Here is a 27749-nt window from a genome sequence, read left to right as displayed (position 1 = left end):
TCACATGTCATTGTTGCTGTTCCCACTACTCAGATGTACAAAGACAAAATTCAATCTCCACAAACCCCCTGAGTACCTATCTTTGAGTTTCAGGTTCAACGAACATTTGTACACGTAATATTGATTGATTCAGTGTTGATGGACAGTAAATGCAACATGTGCTTTCCATTCACAAGCAAGTAACACACCTTGAAGAGCAATTACTTAACAGAGAAATGAAAATAGCAAAAATTGGCAGAAAAATTCATTGAACAAAATTAGAGTACCAATAAATTTAAGGATATTGCAGTTTACTCCCTGCTATTCCTAGAGCAAAAAAACCAGCAAAATTAACTGAATAAACAATTTATTATAAATTATTCACTCTGGTCTGAGGCCCCTCAGTTCAGACCTGCGGCACATCCTGCTTTTGTTGTCCTGAATGACCCCCTTCTCTTCCCCCCTCTTCATCCTCACCAGTGTGCCTAAATCAAACCCGAGGGACATTAGTGGGCACTTTTGGAAATTTTGGCTTTAATTTTAGGTGCCCAACCTGGGACACAGAGCACTTGATTTTTCAGAGGTGCTGAGCATCTGCATCTCCCGACTCCAGCTGATGTTAGACGTGCTTAACACTTGCACAAATTAGACCCTAGTTATCCCAAGTTGGGCACCCAGAAAATGAGGAATGCCCCAGTAGTGACCACCTATGAAAATTCTGGTGTAAATGACATGCCCAGCATCACAGTGAGGATATAATCTAGGTCATCTGGTAATGCAATGTATTGCCTTAAACACAAGACCGTGTTTTTTCTTCCTGCAGCCTCTTGTGTCATTCACTGTACACCTTTCGGTTTCTGTTTCTGCAGACAAAAGAGTCCTACAGAGAATGGGCTCATTTATTATAAAACTTGGCATCAGGAAAAATCCATCCTGTGTACTGAATGCAGAAGCGTCCTACAGAAAAAAGTAGCATATGATCTTGTCATTAAGAGAGCAACATAATGCAGATGCACAAGAAGGAAGCACTAAGGTTCCTTGAGCAAACTTCACTCTGTCATTTCTTAACTTTTGAATACTTGACTTTGAAATGTTAACAATGTTCTTTTAACATAATATTTTAAGAGTCAATTCCTAGGTTTCTAAAAATAAAACCACAAGAACCATAAGTTTTCTTATGTACAACTGTTAAGTTCTCAAACCTTGATCACTAGGAGAATTTGAAAGAAACTAACAGTTCCTGATTACAGCTGGGCAAATAACTGATTTTTTGCTTCACTATCAGTTCTGAGAAAAAGAAAAAGAAAGAAAGAAAGTCAGGTCAAACCAAAACTGAAAATTTCAAAAAAATGTGTTCAATCAAAAAAAGTTAACAAAAATTTGCTTCTGTTGAATGAAACATTTCACTTCTGGGCGTTATACAAAGAAAAGCAAAGGAAACGAAGGGTTAGATTCACAAACCAGCAGGAGAAGGAGGTGGTATGGGCACTGACCAGGGATGTGAGAAGCCTAGGTTTAATACCCCCACCCTCCCTGAGTGGGATTAAGGACATGAACAGGTGTCTTGTACATTACCAGCGAGTAACCTAGACATGGGGCTATGGCATTTTCTGCTATATGTATCTCTCAGTCTCTCCTGTTGAAGTTGTTCCACTTTGTATAAATAATGTAACAGTTGGGGTGTGGTACTCCTTAGGGCTCTGGTTACTCCAGCCCTGAGTGTGGTACACTGGCAGTACTGGTACCTCAGGGGTTTGGTGTACTCCAGCCCTGAGCAGCCCCAATCATTACAATTCCTGTTGACACTCAGAAAATTTGGGGGCAGTTCCCTGGCCTCTGTTATCCAGGAGGTCAGATGAGATGATCCCAATGGTCCCCCTGGCCATGATATCTCTGAAGCTATCTACTTCTGTTTCTCCCAAAATAGGATCCATGTAGGAGCTAAAGTCTGTAAGAAAATGATTCATGTCATATGAGTGTAACCCCCAAGGAGCTTCCTTTGGTTCCTGGGCTCTGTGTGCTTGCCAGGGGGAGAGAGGAGAGATGCTTCACAGAGCAATAGGGGCCCTATCGGGGTGGGGGAGGATAGCAGGAGGAAGAGAATCCAAGAAAAAGGAGGGGGCAAAGTCAGATGACTGACAGGTGAAAGCCTGGAAAGAAGAGCTAGCCTAATCCATAGAGAGTGAGATGCCACCCCTGGGCATGCTGGAGAGGGAAGAAGCCATTTTAATGCAGTCTGGAGCCAGCTAGGGAAAGGGTAGCGCTGGCTGTGGATGAATTCTAGGCCTGCAGAAGGGTCCCCCTGAGAATGGGCTTCTGGGGACCTAAAAGCGAGGTCCCTCAGCTTGGCCCTTTCCCTCTCCAAGGTGCATCCCAGTTCATAGAGTTTTGCTGGGAAAATCGTCCCCCTCACTGCCCAGGGGAGATCAGTCGCCACATGGCCAGCTCTGCTTTGGCTGCTAGTCTAGGGCTGCTACCTGCTGCGTGTGTGTCTGAGCGCTGGGGTGGGAGACGAATGTTTGGAGTTTAGTAAAGTGTTGTAACATGTATCTGGAGCCCTTTGAGGGGAGCGGAAATCCAGAGAACAGGAGCAGCCTGATTCTGGCATGAAGGGGACGCCTGCCAACAGTGATCGTCAGTCCCTCCGTAATGACTGAGAAGTCCAAACTCATCCCTGAAAAGGATGATCACCCATTGTTAGTGCACCATCCATTAGTTAGCTAGCCAGGAAATTGTTTGAGAGACCCCTTATTCTCTGAACTGTGTCTGCAAGTTGGGAGGTGAGGGTTTGGGGATTTTATTACCTGCTGCCTTATTAAATCTGTGGAGGAACTTACCATCTTATCCCATGTGTAAGTCACTTGGGCTGTACTGACCCCAGTCACCCAAGTTGCTAATTGCTGCTACAGAAGATGTCGTGGTCACAGGTCATCAAGGGCCTGTGACAGGGTGGGCTTACCCCGCACTGAAAAAGTTAACCACACACTCTGTGTGGCAAAATTCACGCCCCACAGGCTCTGCTGGGCATGCTCCAACTGCTGCCCCAGCATAAAAGAGATCAGCCCAGCTCATTCCAGGCTGTCCACCAAGCAGGGAGCTGCTCCAGCCCCCAGCTGAGGGAACCAGAGGACCTGGAGACCCAAATGGAGACCTGCTGCCCATGGCCAATGGCCCAGAGTCAGATGTCCAGGGAGCTACCAACACCAGGGTATGAGACCTGGATGACAGCAGCAGGAGACACAGTAGGAAGTGGCCTAGAGGGACAATGTGAGTGGTATCTCCTGCCTCTGACAGGTCAGTGTGTTGCAGTAGGATTCCCGCTGACCTGGGGGGTGACCATCCATAACAAACAGGGCCCTGGGCTGGGACGTGGTGGAGTCAGGCGGACCCATGTTCTCTGATCCTCCCTGCCACTCCCTTTGGGGTGACAGCAACCCCTTACCTGAGCTTCAGACTGCAGGAGCGCAATTCCCTGCCATAGGGAACACAGACTGCTTGCTTGTCCCTCCCTGCCTGAGAGCCAGGGCTACAGACTGTTTGCTTGCCCTGCTCTGACGTGAGTGCCTATTGACTCTGGCTGCTAGGCCAAACAGCCCCAACCTGAGGGCAACGATTGATTCTAGCTGCTAGGCCTCACAGCCCCAACTCCAGGGCGACTATTGACCCTGGCCACTGAGCCCTGACTCAAGGGCAACCATTGACTCCGGTCACTGGACCACACAGCCCTGACTTGAAGGGGACTCTTGACTTGAGCCACTAAGCTGTGCTGTCCCAACAATAGGGACAGAAGTCCCTTGACTTCATCAGCACAGCACCTACACCAATGTCTGAGGTATCCATACTCAAGCACTTTGCTAAAGTGTGGACTACCCAGAATGGCTTTTCTGACAAAATTCTTGTTACAAAAACCACCTTGACAAGTTTGTGACCATGCCACTGTTTGATTTTTCTCTTTTTGTGCAAGTCAGTGATTACACTATCACTGAATCCACATAGAAACTGGTGACAGTAGTTAACCAGGCTTACAAAAGAATAGACCTTCTTTTTGGTTTGGGGCACAAGCCGGTTATAATAGCTTCTGCTTTCATAAGAACAGCCATAATAGGTCAGACCAATGGGCCATCTAGCCCAGTGTCCTGTCTTCTGACAGTGGCTGGTGCCAGGTGCTTCAGAGGGAACAAACAGAACAGGGAAATTATTGAGTGATCCATCCCCTGTCGTCATGTTCCAGTACCTGGCAATCAGAGGTTAGGGACACCCAGAGCAACTCCTGTCCGAGTGCTTGGACCCTGCTACTGCACATACCCAGGAATGCCCTCCTATTGCCCACCACCACAGTGGAGGATGTGGAGCACGAGTATGTACAGATGGTCCCTCAGTGTGGTTCAGAAAAGGACTGGCTGCAAGTCATGCAGCCGGCTTGGTGCATGGAAAGATGGCAACCGGGGGGGGGGGGGGCTCATGGGGCCAGGGCCCGATGAAAAGCGCCAGAGGACTGAGTGTGGGGTGGGGAGCACCCTCTCACAAGACCTGCTCGAGGTAGACCCAAGCAGAGAGGGGCAAGGGTGCCCTCACCTCCTGGAGTACGCACCGGGGGGGTTCGAAGCGTGGAGAGCCCCATGCACTGAGCCAGCATGTGGGGATCCACCCAGTCCCCCTGGTCATAGTCCAGGAGATCTCTGACCTTGATCTCAGGACCAACTTCTGTCGCATCGAGGGGGTCTCTGCCACCTGCACACAAAGTTGGGGGGTGGGTAGCAGGGGCTCCGAGAGGAGATCCTCCCCCTCAGTGGCCACAAGGGCCTGGAGGCCGAGACCAGCTTCCAGGCCCGGAGGAGGTCCTGGTAGAAGACCAGCAGCTCAGAAAGGTCTCGCGGAAGACCTCTTGGATGGAGATAAAGGAGCTGCCGGTTGTATTGGAGCCTTCAGAGGCAGCTGAGGAAGGTGTGCGCCAAGTGGCTCCACGCCAGACGACCTGCACTATAAAGGAGTCTCTGCAGGGCCTGGAGGCGGAAGGCATGGACCTGGCAGTGGAGACAACACAGGCCCTGCTCTCCTTCCTCCAGGGGGAGACTCAGGATCTCTGCAGAGACCCAGTGCAGTCCTGGCCAAAAAAACTCCAGAATTGGCCACTGGAGATGGGCCAGGAGTCTCAGGGGTGGGGCCAGGGTTTTGAGTCAGTGCCAGAGCATGGACAGGGCTATCTGGTTGACCAGCAGTGCCCTCCCCCAAAGGGAAAGGCACCTGAGCAGTCCTGTCCACCTCCACAGCTGTTCAGACACCCTGCCCTCCAAATCTTGCCAGTGCTCCGGCGGAGAGGGATGGGTGGAGGAAAGGTAAATGCCCAGATAGAGTAGCGGACCCGCGCTTGCCCGGTACCTGAACCCTACCATCAGGCCAGAGCTCTTGACCCAGTTGACCCGGGTGGAGGAGGCTGCCGAGCAGACGACCAGGCAGGCCTCCAATCATGCCAGGTTGCCCGGGTCCTGGACCATGAGGAGTATGTCGGTGGCATACACGGACAGGACCAGCCTCAGCTCTGGCTCATGGAGCTCCAACCCCATCAGCCTCTAGCGGATGAGACAGAGGAAGGGCTCGATGGCCAGAGCGTACAGCTGGCCCGACAGTGGGCAGCCTAGATGCACTCCTTGCCTGAAGCTGACCGGTTTGGTCAGGGTCCAGTTGAGCTTGAACAGTCACTCCGCAGAGGCGTACAGCACCTGGAGAAAACCCATGAAATGGGGCCCGAAGCCGAACGCCCGCAGGGTGCCCAGGAGATACCTGTGGTCCATCTTGTCGAACGCCTTCTCCTGGTCGAGGGACAGGAGGGCGAACGACAGACCACCCTACACCCGAGCTCCAAGAGGTCCCAGACCAGGTAGAGATTATCGAAGATGGTACAGCCCAGGATGGTGTAGGTCTGGTAGGGATGGACCACGTCCTGCAGCACAGACCCCAGCCTCAGCGAGATGGCCTTGGCCAAGATTTTATAGTCTGCGCCGAGGAGTGAGATGGGATGCCAGTTCCGAAGGTCACGGAGGTCCCCCTTCTTGGGCATCAGGGTGAGCATGGCCCACCTGCACAAGAGGGGGAGCTCTCCACTGGCCTCAGACTCGGCCTAGATGGCAGCCAGGTCCGGGCCGAGGATGTCCCAGAATGCATGATAGAACTTCACAGTCAGCCCGTCCATGCCCAGGGATTTGTTCATGGACATGAGGCGGAGGGCTTCCAAGAACTCTGTTAGAGTGAGAGGCAGCTCCAGCCGGTCCCGGTCTCCCATGCTGACTGTGGGAAGTTTGTTCCAGAGCACCTTACGGGCAGCAGCTTTGGTTGGATCCAGGGAGAAGAGGGTAGCATAGAAGGCCCTGGCCCTTCCGCGCATCTCCGCCAGATCCGTGTGGAGGGCGCAGTCCTCTGCCAGAAGGCAGGCGATGTGCTTCCAGGCCCTCCTCTCTTTCTCCAGCGCGTAGAAGAAGTGGGAGCCGCGATCCATCTCCCAAAGTAGATGGATGCGGGATCGAAGGAAGGCGCCCCGAGCCCAAAGGGCTTCGAGGGCCCAGAGCTCCTCCCACTTCTCCAGGCATGCTCCGCAGAGGGATGGATCCTCGGGACTGGTGGCCAGACGTCTCTCCAGCTCTAAGACCTCCCGCTCCAGCTGCCCTATCCCCGCATCCCTTTGCCACCTGGCCCCCCAAGCGTAGTCGCGGCAGAAGAACTGGGCGTGCACCTTCCCCACGTCCCACCAGCGCCACGCTGAGGGAAAGGCACGCCTCTGCTCCCGCCAGGCCAGCTAGAACTCCTGGACAAACTCCAGAACAAATCTCACGTCCTCCAGCGCGCTGCTATTGAAGTGCCAGTAGGTCAGCCCCGGCCTCTCCGCAGTGAGAGAGGCTGTCACAGTTACCAGGTGCTGATCCGAGAATGGAGCTGGCTGGACGCTGGAGGAGTGGGTCTGTGAAAGATGGTAACGGGAGAAATAGATGTGGTCCAACCGGGAGTGGCACGACCAATCATCCACCACCCGGACACAGGTGAAGGTGACGATGTTGTCCAGGTGGTGGTCATGCCAGACGTCCACCAGGGAGCGATGGGCTACAATCTGCTGGAGGATGTTCACGGCAGCCGGGCACTGCTTGGTCCTCGTGAGGCCTCGTTCCTCAAGGGTGGTGTTAAAGTCCCTGCCCAGAATCAGGCATTCGCAAGGATCCAGGGTGCCGAGGAAGGCGGACACCTGCTGGAAGAACCGGACCCGCTCCAGGCCCGATGTCGGGGCATAGCCGTTGAGAAGGTTCAACGCCAGCCCCTCCACTTGGACCTGGAGGTGCAGCAGGCAGCCCAGCATGACCTCGGCGACCCCCAGTACCTTGGGCTGTAGGTCGGAGGAGAACAGGGTGGCCACTCCGCCCATGCGGGCGGAGAGGTGACTAAGGTACACCCCGTCCCCCACTCCAGCCACCAGCTGGCCTCAGCGGCTGGATCCATAGGGGTCTCCTGCAGGAACACCACAGAATACCCTCCCCCCTGAAGGAAGGAAGAACACCTGGTTCCTGCAGAGACCCAGCCTACAGCCTTGGGTGTTCAAGGTCGAGGAGGGCTGGGGGGGATCCTCATGGGCAGGAGCGCTAGCGGCTCCCGTCATGCTCTGCAGCAACCCATGGCCAGTCCTGAAGGTCACCAGGGCATCATGGAAGCTGCGGGTCCACTGGTAGGCCTCGGCGTCCTGCTTCCTGGTCCCTTTTCCCTCCTTCACTATGGGTCCTCACAGCTTGGAGGACGCGGTAGAAGTCCCCCCAGCACTGCAGGGTGAACTGCACCCGATTTCGTGCACCCCGCCTGTTCAGAAGGAAGGTGCGCAGCTCATCCTGCAGCGCTGTGGAGGGGCTGCCCTCCGGCCCAGCCCCCGTGGCGGTCCCACTGCCTGTTGGAGCAGGCACCGGGAGCAGCGGCAGAGGGAAGACAGCAACCACAGGCGGGCCGGGAGATGTGAATGCAAAAGTCACTCCCTGGGAACCCTTGAGGAGAAAGGAGATGATGTCAGGGGCAGCAGAGGCGCAGGTGGCAAGGGGAGGAAGGGAAGGGTCTGGGGTGGGGAGGGGAACTGGGGCAGGATCAGGGAGGGAGTGGAGGCTTGGGCAGGGAGAGGGTCAGAGTGAGGAGCAGGAGAAGGGTCAGGGCCAGGATCGGGGGTGGGAGCTGTGGCCCCACCAACCGGGCCGGTGGGGTGCAGCGCCACCTAATCGGGGCTGGGAGCTGGATGGGCGGGTAAGGGGGGGCATCTTCCGTGGGGCCGGGCCCAGATGCCTCGGCGGTCTTGGCACCAGCAACTTCGGCACTGGGTGAAGAGGCAGCCGGGCTGGCTCCCTCAGGGGGCAGGAGGGGTGGCTGTCCCACAACAGAGGAAGGGATGCCCAGGAGCCTGGATCCCAACCACTCGGCCCCAGCCATTGCCAGAGGGGCTGCGGCGGCCTCAATGGGGGTGTCGCTGCCGGCCAGGCAGGCGGAGGGGCCTAGGAGTACCCCAGGGACGGGAGCGGGGGCAGCAGCCTGAGAAGGGAGGGAGGGGAAAGAGAGGGGCGTCTGGGCGCTGCTCCACTTGAGGCCCTCCGTGGTGGGGGGTCATCTTTCCCCTGGCAGGCTGAGGTCAGACCCAGGGCATCAAGCTCATTAAAGATGGACAAGAGGTTCCCCCGCCACCACGAGATCCTCCACAGCAGCGGCTGAGGCAGCGGTCACTTCGGCACCAGCGGGGGGCTCTGAGGACAAGGGGTTGGGAGGGCTTGCCACCAGGGCTCCCTCAAGGAGGGACTCCAGGAGGGAGATGGTGTGGTGCACATCTGCCACCACGGCTTCCTGGGCCAGTGCTGCCTGCTGGGCTCCGGCAGGGGGCATGGTGGAAGGCCCGGCTCCAGCAGCCCCCTTCATGGTTTTGCAGGGCTGTCTCCTGCTTTGGGAATGAGAGGGAGGGAGTGCTGTGCTCCAGTCTTGCTCTTGCCCTGCACGAGCACCCAGCCCTCCGAGGCAGAGGGCCGGTCAGCAAGGGCAGGGCCGGGGGGCAAGAGCACAGAGGTTGGAGCTTGGGAAAACAGGGGCAGGGCAGCGGCCTCAGACGCCAGGAAGAAGACCACCTTCCCGTATATCTTCAAGGTTGCCACCATGGCTGTGGGCCCCACCACCTGTGCCATTGCCCATACGTAGGTTTCCATGTGGGGCGAGGCGGGCACCAGGAGGCAATGGACTGCATGCTTCCTTGTGAGGGTGGGAAAGGGGCCCTGGCCCCCAGGGATGGTGCTGGAGGCAGCAGTCGGGGCAGGTGATGAGGCGGTGAGCAGGGAGCCTGCGGCCATCTGGGCGTATGCCTTGGAAGTGGCGCTGCCCCCAGAGCTGGTGGAAGGGCAGCGCGGAGGAGAGGGGAGGTGGCCTCTACCACGGGAGACATCGCCTTCTGGGCAGAGCTCTTGCTCTTTTTCCCACCCGGCCCTTCTTGCCGGCTGAGGGTGCATCCCCTGAGACTGGGGAGGCAGAAGCCGTGGCAGCAGCAGACTCCCCTGAGTCCCTACTTGAGTTCGCCTCTGCTGGCGCCCCAGGACCGGTGCCCAGTGACCCAGCAGTGGCAACAAGGCCAGTCGCTGTGGGCAGGGGCAGATCGTCGGGGTGAGAGAGAGGGGCGGGAGCATCCAGGGAGGGGATGGAGGAGGAAGGGGGGAGTGAAGAGGGAAGGGGGGAAGGGATGGGAGTGGGGGGGCGACCACTCCTCCCCGCTAGGCTGAAAGCAGGGGAGGAGGGCGCCAACACAAGAGAATACGGGAAGGCCAAACCAGCCAGGGAGACAGCGGCGATGCACTCACCAGCCCTCAGTGGAACACCAACTCCTCTGGCTGCACCGGGGCGCCAGGGGCGAAACCAATGTAGGGGGGTGTGGTGTGCAGGGGGGCCAACTAAAAGAAGGGGGGACAACTAAAGGGGGGCCATGAGTGCCAGGGAGGGCAGGGCAGCAGGGATGCAGCTGTGGGCAGGGGAGGGGGATTAGGTTTGGGGCTGGAGCAGGACTGGGAAGGCTCAGGGGCAAACTTCCAAGGCCGGGCGGGACAGGGAACAAACTAACACAGGGGCTGGGGCAGGGCAAACAAACTGACCTGAAGGCCAAATCATGGAGGGCGGGGCAAACAAACCAACATACAGACAAATAGACAAAAAAACCAACCAGCAAACTATGGGGGGGGGGGGGGGGGGGCCGGGGCAGCTACAGGGAACGGGGGGCAAAGAAGGGGTAGGGTGAAGGGAAGAAGCAGCAGCAGCGAAGGGGCACTCGCAGCAGCAGTGGCGATGGCAGTGGGAGGAAGGAGCCAGCCAGAAAGGCCCTTCCACAGGTGGTGGTGGTGGTGGTTGTTGTAGCAGAGGTGGAGGAGGGGCCACTCACCCACTCGCTAGCTCCTGGCCCGCTGGGAAGGGCAGGAGGATCCCCACACAGTAGCAGCAGGAGGTGCAGGGGGATCTGGGCCCTGCAGGAGAGGGGGAGCTCCGCAGATCCCTGTAGCAAGGTGCTGGGGCCATCCTTGCAGTCTGGGCCCCAGGACAAGCTGCAAAACCCCCCTGCTGGGCAGATCAAGGCCCTGCAGGCAGAAACCCAGGGAGAAAAGGGGCAGAGCCAGGACAGGAAAGGCCAGTATAAAAGGCCAGCCTAGCAGCTTAGTCAAAGGGAAGCTGCTGCTGGAGACAGATGTGGCTTCCCCCAGGCTGTGGTCTGGGCCTGATCCTGTGGTTGTGCGGAGCAAGTGCTCTACTGATCAGAGCCTTCAAGGCCTGCCCAGGCTGCTGGGCCTGAGTGACTGGGAAGAGCTACCCAAGGCCACTGAATGGGAGCAACCCCCCAAAGCCAGCCTTGACCTGGAGATGCTGCCTGATGCTGGGGACCCGCTGGAGCTGCCTGAACCCAGTATAGCAGAGGACCTGCTGGGACCCTGGGACCTGGAAGGGCTCTCCTCTGCTAATGACCCCTGAGGAGTTTCTGGACCTGCCACCAGTTGATGACGAGGGATTCACGGGGCTGCTGCTTGCTGTCTACCCCAATGACCTGGAGGATGACACTCGTCTGCAGGTACCCAGGTACAGGGTGGGAGGAAGTAGCCCAGGGATAACCAAACATAGTTTGGCTGAGCCTGTGGCCGAACCAGTCAGTGTGTTGTGGCTGGATCCCTGCTGACTCAGGGGCAAACCACTTTGCCACTGATAGGGCCCTGGGCTGGGATGCAGTGGAGTCGGGTGGGCCTGCATCCCCCACCTCCCCCCTTCTCTAACCACCCCTGGTGTGCTTGGCTCCTCTGAATCCACCTGCCAGAGGATCCCAAGCTTGCCAGCCCTGCCCTGCCTGAGGGCCAGGGGCAACAGACTGCTTTGGCCAGCCCTCTCCTGGCCAGGGGCTACAGACCCACCGAATGCTAGCTTTTCCTGCCGTAGACCAAGGCGCTGTGGCCTTCCTCAGAGTCTGGGCCTGAGGAAAAGCAGCAACACCCCTGCTGGGCCAGGCCACACAGTTACAATGCCTTTATAGTAAGACCTGCATTTCTGAGTCTTGGCAATACAATCCCAAGTGTCTGCTGTGGTCTGACCAAGATTTGCTAAATATCTCTATAGTCATAGAAATGCAGGACTGGAAGGAACTTTGAGTGGTCATCTAGTCTGAACCCCTGCACTGAGGCAGAACTAAGCATTATGTAAATAATCACTGACAGGTGTTTGTCTAACCTGTTCATAAAACCTCCAGTGGTGGAGATTCCACAACTTCCCTAGGTAATTTGTTCCATGGCTTAACGATCCTGACAGTTATCAAGTTTTTCCTAATGTCTAACCTAAATTTCCCTTGCTGCAATTTAAGTCCATTACTTACTGTCCTCAGAGGTTAAAAAACAACTTATCACCCTTCTTTTATCTTGTCCTTCCTCAGTCTTCTCTTTTTCAGACTAAATAAACCCATTTTTTTCCAAACATTCCTCATAGGTTGTTTTCTAGATCTTTATTAATTTTTGCTCTCCTCTTGACTTTTTCCAGTTTTGTCCACATCCTTCCCAAAATGCAGTGCCCAGAACTGGACACAATACTCCAGCTGATGCTTTATCAGTGCTGAGCAATGTGGAAGAAATACTTGTCATTTCTTGTTTACAGCACTCCTGCTAATACATCCTAGAATGTTTGCTTTTTGTGAAACAAAATTACATTGTTGACTCATGTTTATTTTGTAATCCACTCTAACCTCCAGATCTTTTAGTGCTGTATTCCTTCCTAGGCAGTCATTTTCCATTTTATATGTGTGCAATTGATTATTCCTTCCTAAATGTAGTACTTTGCATTTGTCCTTATTGAACTTTATCCTATTTATTTCAGACCATTTCTTCAGCTGGTCAACATTTTGAATTCTAATCCTTTCCTCCAAAGCACTTGCAATTTCTCCTAGCTTGGAATCATCCACAAGCTTTATAAGTGCACTCCCTCGGCCATTATCCAAATCAGTTATGAAGATATTGAATAGAACCAGACCCAAAAAAGATCTCCATGGAATCCCACTCAATATTCTCTGCTAGCTTGAATGGGAATATTGATAAATATTCTCTGAATACAGTTTTCCAACCAGTTGTGCACCCACCTTATAGTAAGTTTGTCTAAGCTATATTTCTCTAGTTTGTTTATGAGAAGGCCACGAAAAGACTTACCAATGTCCACATATATCACATCTGCTGCTTACCCCCATCCACAAGGCACTACACTGTCAAAGAAGGATATTAGGTTGGTTTGACATGATTTGTTCTTGACAAATCCATGTTGACTATTTATCACCTTATCTTCTAAGTGCTTACAAATTGATTGCTCGATTATTTACTCCATTATCTTTCCAGGTACAGTAGTTACGCTCACTAGTCTAATTCCCTGGATTGTCCTTATTCCCCCTTTTTTATAGATAAGTACTATATTTGCCCTTTTCTGGGATCTCTCCCTTCTGCCACAAGGTCTCGAAAATAATCATTAATGACTCCGATCTCTTCAGCCAATTCCTTAAGTATTCTAGGATGTATTTAATCAGGCCCTGTGGACTTGAAGACGTTTAACCTGTTTCAGTAGTTCGTAACTTACTCTTTTGCTATTTTGGCCTCAGATGAGAAGTTAAGTTCACTGCCTCCAAAGGGAGAGAGCACACACCAGCTGCTAGTTTAGCTGAGGACTTCACCAATCAGTTTACAATACAGCACTGAGATGGTTTTTATAATAAAATTAGTGTTTATTAACAAAAGATTTCAGTGATAAGAATAGAAGACATATAATGTGGGTGTCTGGCACAGGTGTTGGAATCTGAGATGCACATGTAGGTATCAATATTCTTCTGTGTGCAGGGAGGGAAGAAGGAAGAAATTGTGTCATGGCGAACTGTGTGTGTTTGTGTGGAAACTGGTCTTCTTCCAAATCTAGCTCTTTCAATTAGAGGTAGTTCATGAAGTCCAGAGGTGACAATATAATTTGTTTCAAGTATGACTGGGGTTTGAATGCATCCAGAAATGTGCCGGGGTGGGGAGGAAGGCTGTGGAGTTCTGCATGTTTGCATGCACCCATCAGAAGGTAAGTCAGGTGGAAGCTGACTCAGCATATTCTGAATTCCCTCATGGATTCTGACCCAATCCTGGTTATGGATAGCTGCAAGTTTGGGCAATGAGCGTGACTAGCCAGATGAGTTATGCATTCTGCCAGTTAGCATTCAGGGGTCACAGTATCCCAGGGTTGTATTAGCCATTTTGGCCACAGCATCACGTTGGGAGCTTGCATTCAGTTGATTATCCACCTCGACACTCAAATCTTTTTCAGAGTCACTGCTTCCCCTAACCCGTAAGTATGACCTTCATTCTTTGTTCTTCGCTATATACATTTACCCATATTAAAACATGTATTCTATGCTTGCACCCACTTTTTTTTCAAGTGATCTAGATCAATCTGAATCAGTGACCTGTCCTCTTCATTATTTACCACACCCCCAATTTTTGTGTCCTCTACAAGAACTATCAGTAGTGATTTTGTTTTTTCCAGAGCACTGATAAAGATGTTTATATAAAGTAAGGCCAGGAACCAAACCCGGAGGGACCCCACTGGAAACAGATCTGCTCAGTGATTATTTCCCCATTTTAAAGTAACATTTTTAGACCTACAGACTAACAAATTTAGTTGGGCATAAGTTTATGCCCAAATAAATGTTAGTCTTCAAGATGCCACAGGACTCTCGCTGTTTTGCTAAAAACAGACTAACATGGCTACCCCTCTGGAACTCATTTTTAGACCTATCATCTATCTTTTAATCTATTTATTTAATGTTGCACATGTTAAAAAAACTAGAATGATATAATATTAATCAATGTTGTGTGGTACCAAGTCAAATGACTTACAGAAGTCTAAGAATATTGTGCCAACACTATTGCCTTTATCAGTCAAACTTGTAATTTCATAAAAAAAGAGATCCTGTCAGGTTAACCTATTTTCCATAAACCCATGCTGATTTTGTATCAATTACATTGCCTTCCTTTAGTTCTTTATTAATCAAGTCTTGTATCAGCCATTTCTTTATCTTGCCTGGGATTGATGTTAGGCTGACAACCTTATAATTACCCAGGTCATTCCATTTACTCTTTTAAAAATGTAGTACAACATTAGCTTTCTTGCAGTCTTCTGTAAAGTTTCTAGTGCTCCATGACTTACTGAAAATCAACATTAATGGTCCAGCAACTTCCTCAGACAGCTCTTTTAAAATTCTTGGATTCAAATTAACTGGACCTGCTTATTTTAAGATATCTAACTTTAGTAGCTGCTGTTTAATATCCTGTACAGATAGTAGTAATCACAATATGATGAAACTTCATCTGTCTTTTCCCCAAATACAGAACAGAAATATTTATTCAACACTGCTTTTTCTGTACTATAATGGATAATTCTACCAGTTCCACCTAGTATTGGACCAATACTATTGTCAGGATTCTTTTTGTTCCTAATATATTTTTAAAAATTCCTTCTCATTGTCCTCAACTCTGCTGGCCATAAATTTCTCCTTGTATTCCCTGTTTTCCCTTATCAATTTTCTACAATTCCTAACTTATGATTTATATTAATTGCAGGGGGGATTTGATAGCAGCCTTTAACAATCTGAAAAGGGGTTCCAGAGAGGATGGAGCTAGGTTGTTCTCAATGGCTGTAGATGACAGAACAAGGAACAATGGTATCAAGTTGAAGTGGAGGAGATCTAGGCTGGATATTAGGAAAAAGATTTTCACTAGGAGGGTGGTGAAGCACTGGAATGGATTACCTAGGGAGGTGGTGGAATCTCCATCTTTAGAGGTTTTTAAGCTGCAGCTTGACAAAGCCCTGGCTGGGATGATTTAGCTGAGGTTAGGCCTGCACTGAGCAGGGAGTTGGACTAGATGACCTCCTGAGGTCCCTTCTAACTCTAATATTCTATGATACAGTATATATAATGATCCCCAATTTATTATTCACATTTTTCTGAATAAATTCATCCTTCCAGCTGATCTGGCTCATTGTTTTCAGCTTTGCAAAATTGGCCCCATTAAAGCATAGAGATATTACTGGTCTGGACATTATTCTCTATTTCCCTCTTGGAATTTGAAGTTAAACTTCAGGAAAGGGGCCTAATAAAGCTAGCATATCATTTTCGTTAACCATTTTCTCACCTCTATCCCAGCCCTTCTCTTCTTCAGTACCCTTTGCTGTCTTACAGAGAGGGTCCTAAGGCCTGGGATTTTGTTGTCATAGAGCAGTGTTTCTCAATTGGGGTTCCGTGGGAACACTGTTGGGGTTCCGAGAGCAGATGTTCTCGGCGCCGCCAAGAAAGAGAAGATGTCTCGGATTTTCCGGCGGAGGGTATCCAGTGTAAGTGTAATTTAAGTGAGAAATGCTGACCTTTGCTTATTTTGACATTTGAAGACTGCTAAGAGTTGGGGGGGGTTCCCCATAATTATTTATGGAGTTCAAAAGGGTTCCGAGGCCAAATTTAATTGAGAAACACTGTCATAGAGGGATGGGGAGAGAGCTCTGAAAAGCTCACAAGGTTTGTCTCCTTTCTTGAATTTTTCAGGCACTTTCCAGAAACCTGACAGCCTCAGTCTCTTAGAGCTGCAGCAGCGTTCTAAAGCTTTACACTGCTGAGAGCCATATTACATATGTGAAGGAATTATTCAGTGCTAAGGAGAACAAGTCTTCTGGGCAGGGCCAAGTACCTGATCAGGAGAAGCCCCAATATTTTCTTGTTGACATGTGTGGGGAGACAAAAAGGCACAAGCCCCTGATCTCAGCTTCTTCACGGCACTTCTTGTGTGACCATTTAGAGTTAAGTCCCACTGGAAATTGTCTCCCTGAGGAGTTTGAAATCCCTGAATCAGTACATCACATTCAGCTACTAGAAAGTCTTTCTGAAGTGTATATGGATTGTCATTTTTTTAAACACATACTTTCTCTCATTGCTTTCTTCTGGCATTGAAGTATCTAGAAGACCAAAAGCAGGACCACAGAAGGCTGTTAAAAATTCATCACAAATTAACGTCAGGGCAAGGTTTGTGAGCTAATAGAGTATAAAGACCATTGAAATCAGCATGTACGCATGCATGCTCAAAGCACTGACATTCGTAGATAGAACTACACTGCTAAACTAAGCCCACGAGGCTTGATTAACAGGAAATTTTTCAGAATGCCAATTAGAGCAAAGTTTACTGAACAAATTGTTTGCAGTTGTACCCTAGAACCATCATGAATTTTAATTCTGCATTGATTTATGTGACTGAAACAATAATTAAAGTTGCATGAATGTTATCCATTTAGAAGGCTCTCACTGCTGTGCTGTAACACAGGAGAAGACAGCTGAGGGAGGAGGTGGATAGGTTCACTTTAAGTGGGTCTACCTTTCTCGATGCCAGCCTAAGGGGGAATAAGAAAGCAGACAAGTTCTTTCCCCCTAAAAGACACACAATCGTGCAGTTTTATATGTAGCTCCCCTGGCCTTATTGTGCAGTAACTGATGTCCACTTTTAATGTAGCAAAAAATAAAAGCCGGTGGGGCATGTTCCACACAACTGTTAACTCAACACTAAGGCAAAGAGGAAATAAGTTATGGGCAAAAGCTACCTTAACAAAAGGTTTTGGTCAGGATTAATTGATGAAAGCTGCTGCACTATGTCCAGGCTGCTGCACCAGAGAGCTGTGCAACTCTAGCTCCCGACCCCAGCATTCTAGTCTGGGTAGCTCTCTGGGGCCAGGTTAAACTACAGAGTTTTGCTGGCTTATCCATGGGGATAGGTGTGATCTCTGATGGGCATAGCTGTATCAGCCGATGTCCTGATAGTGGAGACATAGCTATACCAGCAAAGTTGTGCTTTTACCAGTTTCACTTATGGGTGGTAGTTTTGCTATATTGGTACAAACCCTACTTATGTTGGTATACTGTATCCACACCAGGTGCTCTTTGCTGGTATAGTGAGGGTGACCATATGTCCCATTTTGGCCAGGACAGTTCCCTTTTGCAGTTCTGTCCTGACTGTCCCTACTTTGCCAAAAGTGGGCATTTGTTCCTGACTTTTGCAGGCAGTGCTGCCTCTGATCTTCTCCAGTGCTGCCTTCAGAGCTATCTCACCAGCAGCAGCCCCCGCTCTTTGGATGCAAGGAAGAGGGGCCCAGGCTCTGCTGATACAATCCGCTGAACTGGGACTCCTGCTAATCGAGAACGAGAGGAAAGACAGCTTGGCGAAAATGCTGGGGCTGGGTAGGAACATGACTCTGTACCAACGACTTCTCCTCAGCCCATCTTTGCTCCCCGTGTCTGAGTCCCAGAGCTGCTGCCCTCACTGGCACACACAGGCTCTTGCTCCTATTAGCAGGAGATGAACATGGGCGGCTGGTGAAGCTACCCCTATGGAAGGCTAACTCCCCGTCCCACTGATTCCAGGCCCCTCCCCAATCCCCCCCAAGCTCACCACTGTGCACTGTGAATCCTGGGCTGGCAGAATGAGTCCCTCATCTCGCTACCTCCCAGGCCACCGTGAGCTGCTGTGCGCCAGTCTGGAGGTGACTGGCTACCACGGGATGGGAGCCAGCTGCCTTAAGATGTCTCAGCCTATTCCTCCCTTCCTGGCTGAGAAGGGGGCAGTGGGGAGTTACCAAATAGCCCTGAACATTGGTTGTGGACAGGGCTGCATTAAACAGACCCCCGTGGGGAGAAACACAGGCACATTGGCCAGGAGGAAGGAGCGGTGCAGACAACCGCAGAAGAAGAGGGGAGGTGGGGGAAAAAGAAGGCTTCGTATCACAGCAGAAGAACCTGGCTGGACAAACTCCCTCCCCAGCCAATGCCAAATGCTCACACATTGGCCTGGCAGCCAGTCCAGGGCAGCAGTCTGTGCGAGCCCTCCCCTCCCCCATATCACATGCTCATTCTGCCCCCAGTACTAGCAAACCCTAGGCACCCTCCCGACACGGAGCGTGCCCCAAAACCCTGTCAAGCCCAGCCAGCCTCCCCAGTACTTCTACCCTCCCCCTAAAAACCTTGCCCTTTCCAACATACCCCCAAATGGCTGCCCTCACCTGCACTCTGACCACTGTACAGTTCCCCAAAGACCTGTCACCTAGTGCTACCCCAGCTGCGTGTGTCCCCAAATGCTGCTCCACCCAAGAAACCACCACACCATACTAGCCTGAAAGACGATAGCTAATGCCAGGTTGCACCAGGCAGGCTCAAAAAACATCTCTTTTCTTTCATGCCCCCTTGCCACATGTGCAGCACCCCCTCCCTGCTTAGCCCCCTCCTCTCCACACACACCCTTCCCCCAAGGGCCCCACTATTCTCCCAAGCCGAGCTGAGAACCCCCCCCCCCACTTGCACAAGTAAAAAAATCTTGGGGGAGCATTTGCTGCCCCCAGGTGCCCCTAATTGCTGCCAGCCTGCTGCTTACCTTGTGGGAAAGCTCTGAAGGGCTCTGGGCCAGGTAGAGAGGATCCATTCCTCCCAGCCATTTCTTGCTCAGCTACCCGGCCCTGCATAACTGGCACTGGCCCAGAGGACTGGACAGCATAGTGATGCCTGCCCCTGCCACACACTGAGTGATCCAATTCCAGGGCTCCAGGCCCTGCCATGGCTTGGAAGGGAGGCAAGGAAATGGCCCACCCTCTGCACAGAGCAGAAGGCTGGCCTGGTGGCATCTTGTCTTATCTAGCTCTCTCACCTCCCACTTTGAAAAGTGATGATGGGAGTGGGCCCTGTTGGCCTCCCCTCCCCCCCACTCACACACACCTGTTCTGGCAATTTGCAACAGCATCAGCAGGAGGAGTTGTCCCATAAAATCCCAATCTCTTGTGATCCAGGAGGAGTGCATATGAATGAAAGGTTAATTGTGAAAACACTTAGCACTTCTAAAGCATTTTCCATCTGATGATTTCAAAAGCATTTAACCAAAAACAATGAATTAAGCTACACAATACTCCTCTGAGGCAAGCAAATATTATCTCTGTTTGTTGGATAGAGAAACTGAAGCACAGACTGATTAACTCCCTTATATCCACTGCCTTTTTAGATCAATGGAAAGACTCCCCTTGAGATCAAGCCTTAAATGACTGGTGGTCCAATGTCACATTGCAAGTTTGTGACAGGGGGCCATTATAAAACCCCAAAACTTCACATTTCTAGCTCTGCTTTCAACACAAAGCCATGCTGCTTCTTCCTTTAAATCTTACTTTCCATTTCCCTTGTCTGGAAAACTAATGAGTGTCTTTGAAGGGACTCCTAACAGATTACTGAACAGGCTAGGGGGAGGAGGGGGGAAGAGGCACGTGGCAGGGAGGGGAGGAACTGGTCTGGCAAGCAGGAGAATGGATTCAGATTAGGGGCGGGCAGGCTGAGAGCAGATTTAGTCTGTAGCACTGCCCAAGCCCAGCCAGGTAGGCAGCAACAGGCAGAGAGGAAAGTGAAATTGAAACTGAGACTGGAAAAGAGAAGTTAGACCACTGGACGCAGTCTCATGCTGCCTGCATGCCTGGCATGCTGAGCTTAATGTGCTCCATGCACGCAAGTTCCCGGGTGGCTAAGGAGAACCTGCATGGAGCATAAAAACTTCCTGGCAGGGAAAGAAGAAGGGCCACCACGGCCCTTCAGGAGAGGCTCAGCCTTTAATACCAACCGCCCATGTCACATGCTCATGTGTACTGTTGAAATAATAATTAACAATGCCAAGATTAATGTATTATCCTCCTGATGCCAGTGTTGCCCTGCTGCTGAGCGAGAGATGGCCTGGATCTTATAGGTCGGCTTCCTGGTGAAGGAGAAATCAGTGAACAGAGTTTAAATTAAATCTAAATGTGATTTGCTTTATTTACACAAATACACCAGCCCTGGAACAGAGGCAAATAGCACACAGGCAACCCCATCCTCCAGAAATCTCAGCACATATCAATGCCTGGTTCACAGGAAGCTATTTTGTGCCAAGAATTGCCTCCATATAAGGAGAACTCTGCTATCTGCCACAGCTTCTCTCCCAGGACAACTGTATTGCTGAACTCACAGTGACACGCTTATAGAATCATAGAATCATAGAGTTGGAAGGGACCTCAGGAGGTCATCTAGTCCAACCCCCTGCTCAAAGCAGGACTAACCTCAGCTAAATAATCCCAGCGAGGGTTTTGTCAAGCCACCGCTTAAAAACCTCTAAAGATGGAGATTCCACCACCTCCCTAGGTAACCCATTCCAGTGCTTCACCACCCTACTAGTGAAAAACTTTTTCCTAATGTCCAACCTAGACATCCCACACTGCAACTTGAGACCGTTGCTCCTTGTTCTGTCATCTGCCACCACCGAGAACAGCCTAGCCCCATCCTCCCTGGAACCCCCTTTCAGGTAGTTAAAGGCTGCTATCAAATCCCCCCTCATTCTTCTCTTTTTCAGACTAAACAAGCCTAGTTCCCTCAGTCTCTCCTCATAAGTCTTGTGCTCCAGCCCCATAATCATTTTTGTTGCCCTCCGCTGGACTCTCTCCAACTTGTCCACAACCTTTTTGTAGTGGGGGGCCCAAAACTGGACACAATACTCCAAATGCGGCCTCACCAATGCCAAATAGAGGGCAATAATCACCTCCCGCAATCTGCTGGCAATGCTCCTACTAATGCAGCCCAATATGCTATTAGCCTTCTTGGCAACCAGGGCACACTGCTGACTCATATCGCTTCTTATCCACTGTTACCCCCAGGTCCTTTTCTGCAGAACTGCTGCCTAGCTCATCGGTCCCCAGTCTGTAGCTGTGCATGGGATTTTTCCGTCCTAAGTGCAGGACTCTGCACTTGTCCTTGTTGAACTTCATCAGATTTCTTTTGGCCCAATCCTCCAGTTTGTTTAGGTCCTTCTGTATCCTATCCCTACCTTCCAGGGTATCTACCACTCCCCCTAGCTTAGTGTCATCTGCAAACTTGCTGAGAGTGCAATATACCCCATCCTCCAGATCACTGATGAAGATGTTGAACAAAACCGGCACCAAGACCGATCCCTGAGGCACTCCGCTTGTGACCGGCTGCCAGCTAGACATGGAGCCATTGATCACTACTCGTTGAGCCCTATGCTCTAGCCAGTTCTCTATCCATTTTATAGTCCATTCATCCAACCCATACTTCTTTAACTTGCTGATAAGAATACTGTGAGAGACTGTATCAAAAGCTTTGCTAAAGTCAAGGTATATCATGTCCACCGCTTTCCCCACATCCACAGAGCCAGTCACCTCTTCATAGAAAGCAATCAGGTTGGTCAGGCATGACTTTTCCTTGGTGAATCCATGTTGACTGTTCCTGATCACCTTCCTCTCTTCCAAGTGCTTTAAAATGGATTCCTTGAGTACCTGCTCCATGATTTTTCAAGGGATTGAGGTGAGGCTGACTGGTCTGTAGTTCCCTGGATCCTCTTTCCTCCCTTTCTTGTCTTCCAAAGACTGAACATTTGCTTGCATACTTAGAAAAAGAACCTGTCAGCCTGTGGAGCAAGCAGGGCTACCTGGTGCCTCCCACCATAATAACAATTCCTGGTGAAAAGGAGCCAGGAGCTCTTGGGAGAGAGGGGAATTAGGCCTCCAGCGCCTCTTCGGGGCTGCCCTGCTGAGGCTGTGTAGCATATTGTTAGTGAGGGGCCAAGAGGCTGGGTGTGTGGGTGATGGGTCTTGTGATTTCTCAGAGCTGCACAGCTCTCAGACATCCCTAACACTTGGAGGGGGGGGGGGGATGTCTTCTTCCAAAGCTCCTTAGTAATTGAGGATTCAGATATGGGATCTGTCAGTTTCCTGCCCCCTCCCTGGCAACAAAGAGTGACAGGGATGCTGAAATAAAGTGAATTAGGGAAGAGATTCCTCTTCTTTTGAGGCACTGACTAAAGACAAAAACCCTCAGTGAGAGCAGTGGGTGGAGAAGCTAATACCCCCACTATTTCTCCACCACCTGACTGGCAGGGTCAGGGATTCTGGTGTTATTGCTGTGGGATGCTGGGCTACGTTGCCAGTAGTCCAATAGTTTCACCTCCTGGCTCTGAGACCAAAAGTTCTCACACCGTGCTTTGCTGTCCAGATCCCAGCCCATACCCATTCCTCTTCACCTTCTTTGCTACTTGGCTTAATTGGGGAGGCGGAGGAACATTTGGGCAGGGCAAAGCTCGGGCCTGGCCCACATTTCAGTTTAGGGAAATATGATCACCCTAGACATAGTATACTGGTACTCTGATACCAGCAAAGTGCTTCTAGTTTAGATATGGCCCACATTAATTTTATTAATGTATATGTAACTCTGTGAGGTTGGTCTTGCTGGCTGAAAGGTGAGTGGGGCTCTGTCTATGCTAGAAAGGGCTTGCCAGTACAGCCATACCACTGTAGTCATTCTGGGGCGGTACCAAGGCTAAATTGGGCCTATCTAACAGAACGAGACAAATGATAAATTTAGGTTAGACCATATGCTTTTATTGTTTTAACTTGTTGTCTCTGCTTGTTATATTCCTGTGGATATATAATCATAATTTGTTTTGAACAAGCTATTTTCTGTCACTGCACTGTCAATTTGGTCACTGTCCAGGAGATAAGTCTATAGCAGGGGGCAAAGGGAGATGGACCTTACTGAGATAATAGGGGTGGGAAACAGAGTTCTATGCTGTAGCCTGATGTTCGAATTTAAAGATGGGGTGAATTGCAGGATTCACTCTGAGTGAAGTGCAAGTTTAGGCCTGACACTTGAAAGAGATACCCCTGGAGAGACTGAGAGGTCACATATACAGTTAGCCCTGAACTGTAACAACAGGACTTTGTGAATACTAAATAATTAGATCAGATGATTTTGTTAAGAATCCAAAGGTTGAAAGTTATCCAGCCAGATGGTAAGGGAATAGTTATAAATAATGTGTTCATCTACAGGAAGCACGATCAGTTTGCAAATGATTTATTAACCCCAAAAGAGGCTAAATTTGTGAACAATATTCTTCATTCTAAACAGCTTGACCAGATGTAAAAAAAAATTCATTTTGGAAAAAAATTGATATTTCAGATAAAAATGAAACTTTCCTTTTGAAGTTTGTTTTATTTTTATATTGCTTTTATTATTTTACATTATTTCAAGACATGTCAGTAGCAGTAGGGTATATATGATATGTCATATCCTGTACTACTATCACTTACATGTTAATAATAGGATACATTTTTTTTTTCTGAAACTAAATTTTCAAAACAAATATATTTCAGGAGGTAATTTTGAAAATATTTATTTTCATGCCAATTCAGAGAGAAAACAAATTTTGAAATGTCAAATTTTCCCACAAAATGTAAATTCTGAGTTTTGACCAGCAGCAGGTCTGAGCAAACTGGCTTTGGTTTGACTGAGTGTTTAAAAACCACAGTGATGGCATCTTACTAACACCGGAGGGAGATACGATCACAATCACTGTAACTAATGTTATAACATTAGGACAGTTTAACGGTGGCACACAGATCATGTACTGTAGTTTATTTCTAAGCTGATATGCCCAGCAAAGGAACAGTAGGGATGATGCATGAATCAGCCATACAATACATTTTTCTTATTTCTATTATCTGTGTTGTGGTAGTGCCTATAAGTCCTAGTCATGAACCAGGACCCTATTGTGCAAGGTGCTTTACAAACACAGAACAAAAAGATGCTCCCTGACCCAAAGAGCTTCCTGTCTAAGTAGAAGACAAGAGTCACTGGATAGCTATAAATAGACAGATGGTGGAGTACAAGGAAGCAGTGAGGCAATATTGGTCACCGCAATAGACAGTGGTCTCAGTTCATCGGCTGCCTGTTACCAAGTTTTTGTAGATGTCACTTTAAGGAGGAATTTGAAGGAGGACAGGAGGTGGCTTTCCAGATATTTACAGAGAGCTTTTCCCATATGTGAAGTCCATGTAAGAAAGCACAAAAGTGCTTGTTTGTAAGTTAAAGTGGGTGTTGAAGGCTGACATCAGAAGGCAGGAATTAATTTCAGGAGAGTCTATGAGAGACGATAGGTAGGGCGCAGACTGTCTGTGAAGGGCCTTGAAAATGAAGACAAGTAGGTTGTTTGACAGAGAAAGAGGAGTAAGAGGAGGGATGTAAAGATAGGGTCAAAGAGATGAACTAGGGAAATGATCTTGACAGCAGCTTTATGAATGGATTTGGGTGGGGCAAAATTGCATTTGTCCAGAGAAGTGAATGTAATTCTCTTGCTGTACCTGCTGGAGAGGAACCCAACCCACGAGATACTACTTCCATCAGCAGAGAGACAGCACAGAAAAAACCCCTGGTGGGAGTCAGGCTGTCTGCACTTCTGGGAAATCACCAACTCCAAGCCATCAGAGAGAAGGAGCAAAACTCAATGGCAACATATCTAGATCCCTGATCCAAAGGCAGCTATTTCCCCAGTCCTTCTTGGTGATGAGAAACGTTGTCTCCATGAAAAGATGAGTTAATGAACAAGTGGCCATGGGTTCAAATGGTGGCCTAGTCAGACCTTTTAATACTAGTTTGAGATGCCATTGAAAAGTGAGAAGTCTGGGCTGTGGGAAGGGGTTTGCTATGCCTTTGAGAAACCTTTTCATAGTCGGATGTGGAAAGATTGAGTATACATGAAAGGTTGTAATTTTTGCTAGATGAAATTTCAGTGAACTGATAGAAAGTCCTGATTTTTTGAGAGTCAACAGGTAGTCTAGGAACACTGGTAGGGTAGATGTATTAGGGATGACACTTTGGGCTGGCACCAAATCTGGAATCTCTTCCATTTCTGTAGATAGGTACAGTGAGCAGTTCCTTTCCTACGGTGCAATAATACCTCCTGTACCTCTTCAGACTAGGATGTCTTTATGTGATGGAACCATGAAGGAGCCAGGCTTTGAGCCACAGAATCAGCAGGTTGGGATGAAGGATATGTATCTTGTTCTGGGATAGATGGTAAGGAGTGATTGGAAGAGTCATCAATGGACATAGTGCCAGTTGTGACAGATAAGGGTACCACATCTGTCTGGGCCAGGTGGGAGCAATCAGTGTGATGTTTGCTCTTTCTCTTTTCACTTTCAACAGAACTTTCAGTATCAGAGGGAATTGGGGGAAGGTATAAAGAAGGCTCTTGTCCCATGGAAGGAGGAGAGTATTGCCCATGGAGTGTCATCTGATTCTTGCTCTGGAGCAGTACTGTGGACATTTCCTATTCTGGTAAGTAGCAAATAGGTCTATGATCAGTGTACCGTATTGTTGGAATGTGTCGTGGAGTACCACTGAATCTATCTCCCATTCATGGTCCCATTTATGGTCCTATGGGAATTTGTGGCTGAGACTGTCCATTGTTATGTTGTGTATTCCAGGTAAGTAGGGTGCTGATAGTAAGATATTGTGGGAGATATACCAGTTCCATCTATGCACAGGGAGTGAGACCGGGCATCTCCCTGACAGTTTATGTAATACATGCAGGCTATATTGTCCATCATAACTCTTGTGTATGTGTCTTTGTCAGTGAGAAGAACTGAGCAAGCAGGTTGAGGTGGAAGCATGTCTCAGCTGGAGACCATTTGCCCCATATTGTGTGACCGTTGAGACACTCCATTCTACCAGGGGTGGTCAGGAGAAGAGATGGGGAAGACTGAACAAGTGGGATTCCTTTACAGACATTTAGTGGGTCCCTCCACCTGTCCAAGGATCACTTGACCCTGTTGGGCATTGGTAGTAGTTTGCTTATGTTGTCTCTGTTCGGCCTGTAAACTGAACCTAATTATGCTTGGAGGCATAAAATGTGTAGTCTGGAATAACTGATGTGCCTGTGGCCATGTGCCCCAGGAGCTGGAGGCAATGTCTGGCTGAAATTTGGGGGCTGGATTGTAGTGTCTCTATCAATGAGGAGAAATTGAGAAATTTGTGATGTGGGAGAAATGTCTTAATCTAAATGGTTGGTGCCTATGAATTCTAGCCTCTGTACCATTGTTAAAGTCGATTTTTGTTTGTTGATCTGTAAATCCAGATTCTGAAACAGGTCCTGTGTGGGCCTCCTGTTGGGCCTCTGTGAAGGACCATGCCCTGAGAAGGCAGTTGTCCAGGTAAGGAAAAATCATGGTGCCTTGAGAGCGTAAGTGGGCCACCACTACTGAGAGGACCTTGGAGAATACTCTGGGGGCTGAGGAGAGGTCGAAAGGGGGTACCCTGTATTGGTAGTGGTCTTGGCCTAGTGTGAACCATGAGACAACGTCCGTGACTAGGTATGACTGAGATGTGAAAATATGAACTAGTCTCCTTTTTCTAATCAATATTGATAACATGACCATCTTGAACTTCTGAGTCTTGATAAACTTGTTGAGCACTCTGAGGTCCAGTATTGGTCTCCAACCCCCTTTTTTCTTCCGTGTGAGGAAGTAATGAGACGAGAAGCTTCTGCCCATTACATGGACAGGCACCGGCTCCATGGTTCCTACTCTGAAGAGGTGGTTTATCTTGCGAGAAGAGTCCCTGAAGAGGGATGAGGAAATGTGTTTGGGAGGTGGGAGGGAGGAGAAATGGATGGAATACCTATGTTGGATGATCTCCAGCACCCATTTGTTGGAGATTATCCGTTCCCAGGTGCTGTGGAATGGGGTGAGATAGTCTCCAAAGGGATGGATGGAGTTTTCCTGTGTGAAGTGAGGAGAGTGTTCCACTGGCACCTTGATCAACCTGTCAAAACTGCCTCTTCGAGGTGGAGAGCTGAGAGGAAGTTTGCTGAGATCCCAATGTCTTCCACCTGGGGAACCTGGGTTTCTTTGTCTGACGTTCATATGATGTCTGTGCATATTGAGATGGATATTGAGATGAGTATTGGGATGAGTGTTGTGGGCAAGGTTTGAATGGTAGCTGAAGGCTGTACTTTGTACCCAGGTGTATAGATCCCGAGGGATTGGCCCTCATATCTTTTAATGTGTGGAGGGAGGTATCAGTCTTTTCAGCAAATAATTTTGTCCCCTCAAAGGGTAGGTCCTTCACTGTTGTTTGGACCTCCTTGGGGAAGCCAGAGAGATGAAGCCATGAGGCCGGTCTCATCACAACGGCAGTTGAAACAGAACATGTCACCATGTCAGCTGCATCAAGTGCAGAGTGGAGAGATGACTTCACCATAGCTGGCCCTCGTTAACCAAGTCTTAAATTGATCCTTGTGAGTATCAGGGAGCTATTCCATAAAAGAACTAAGCTTCACATCGGTTTGATAGTCATATTTAGCCCACTA

This window comes from Emydura macquarii, unplaced genomic scaffold, assembly GCF_026122565.2.
Source record: "Emydura macquarii macquarii isolate MOO-44397 ecotype Brisbane River unplaced genomic scaffold, CSIRO-AGI_Emac_v2 contig_2768, whole genome shotgun sequence".
Taxonomy (NCBI): Eukaryota; Metazoa; Chordata; order Testudines; family Chelidae; genus Emydura; species Emydura macquarii.
The sequence above is the reverse complement of the archived record's forward strand: the minus strand, read 5'-3'. Positions refer to the sequence as shown.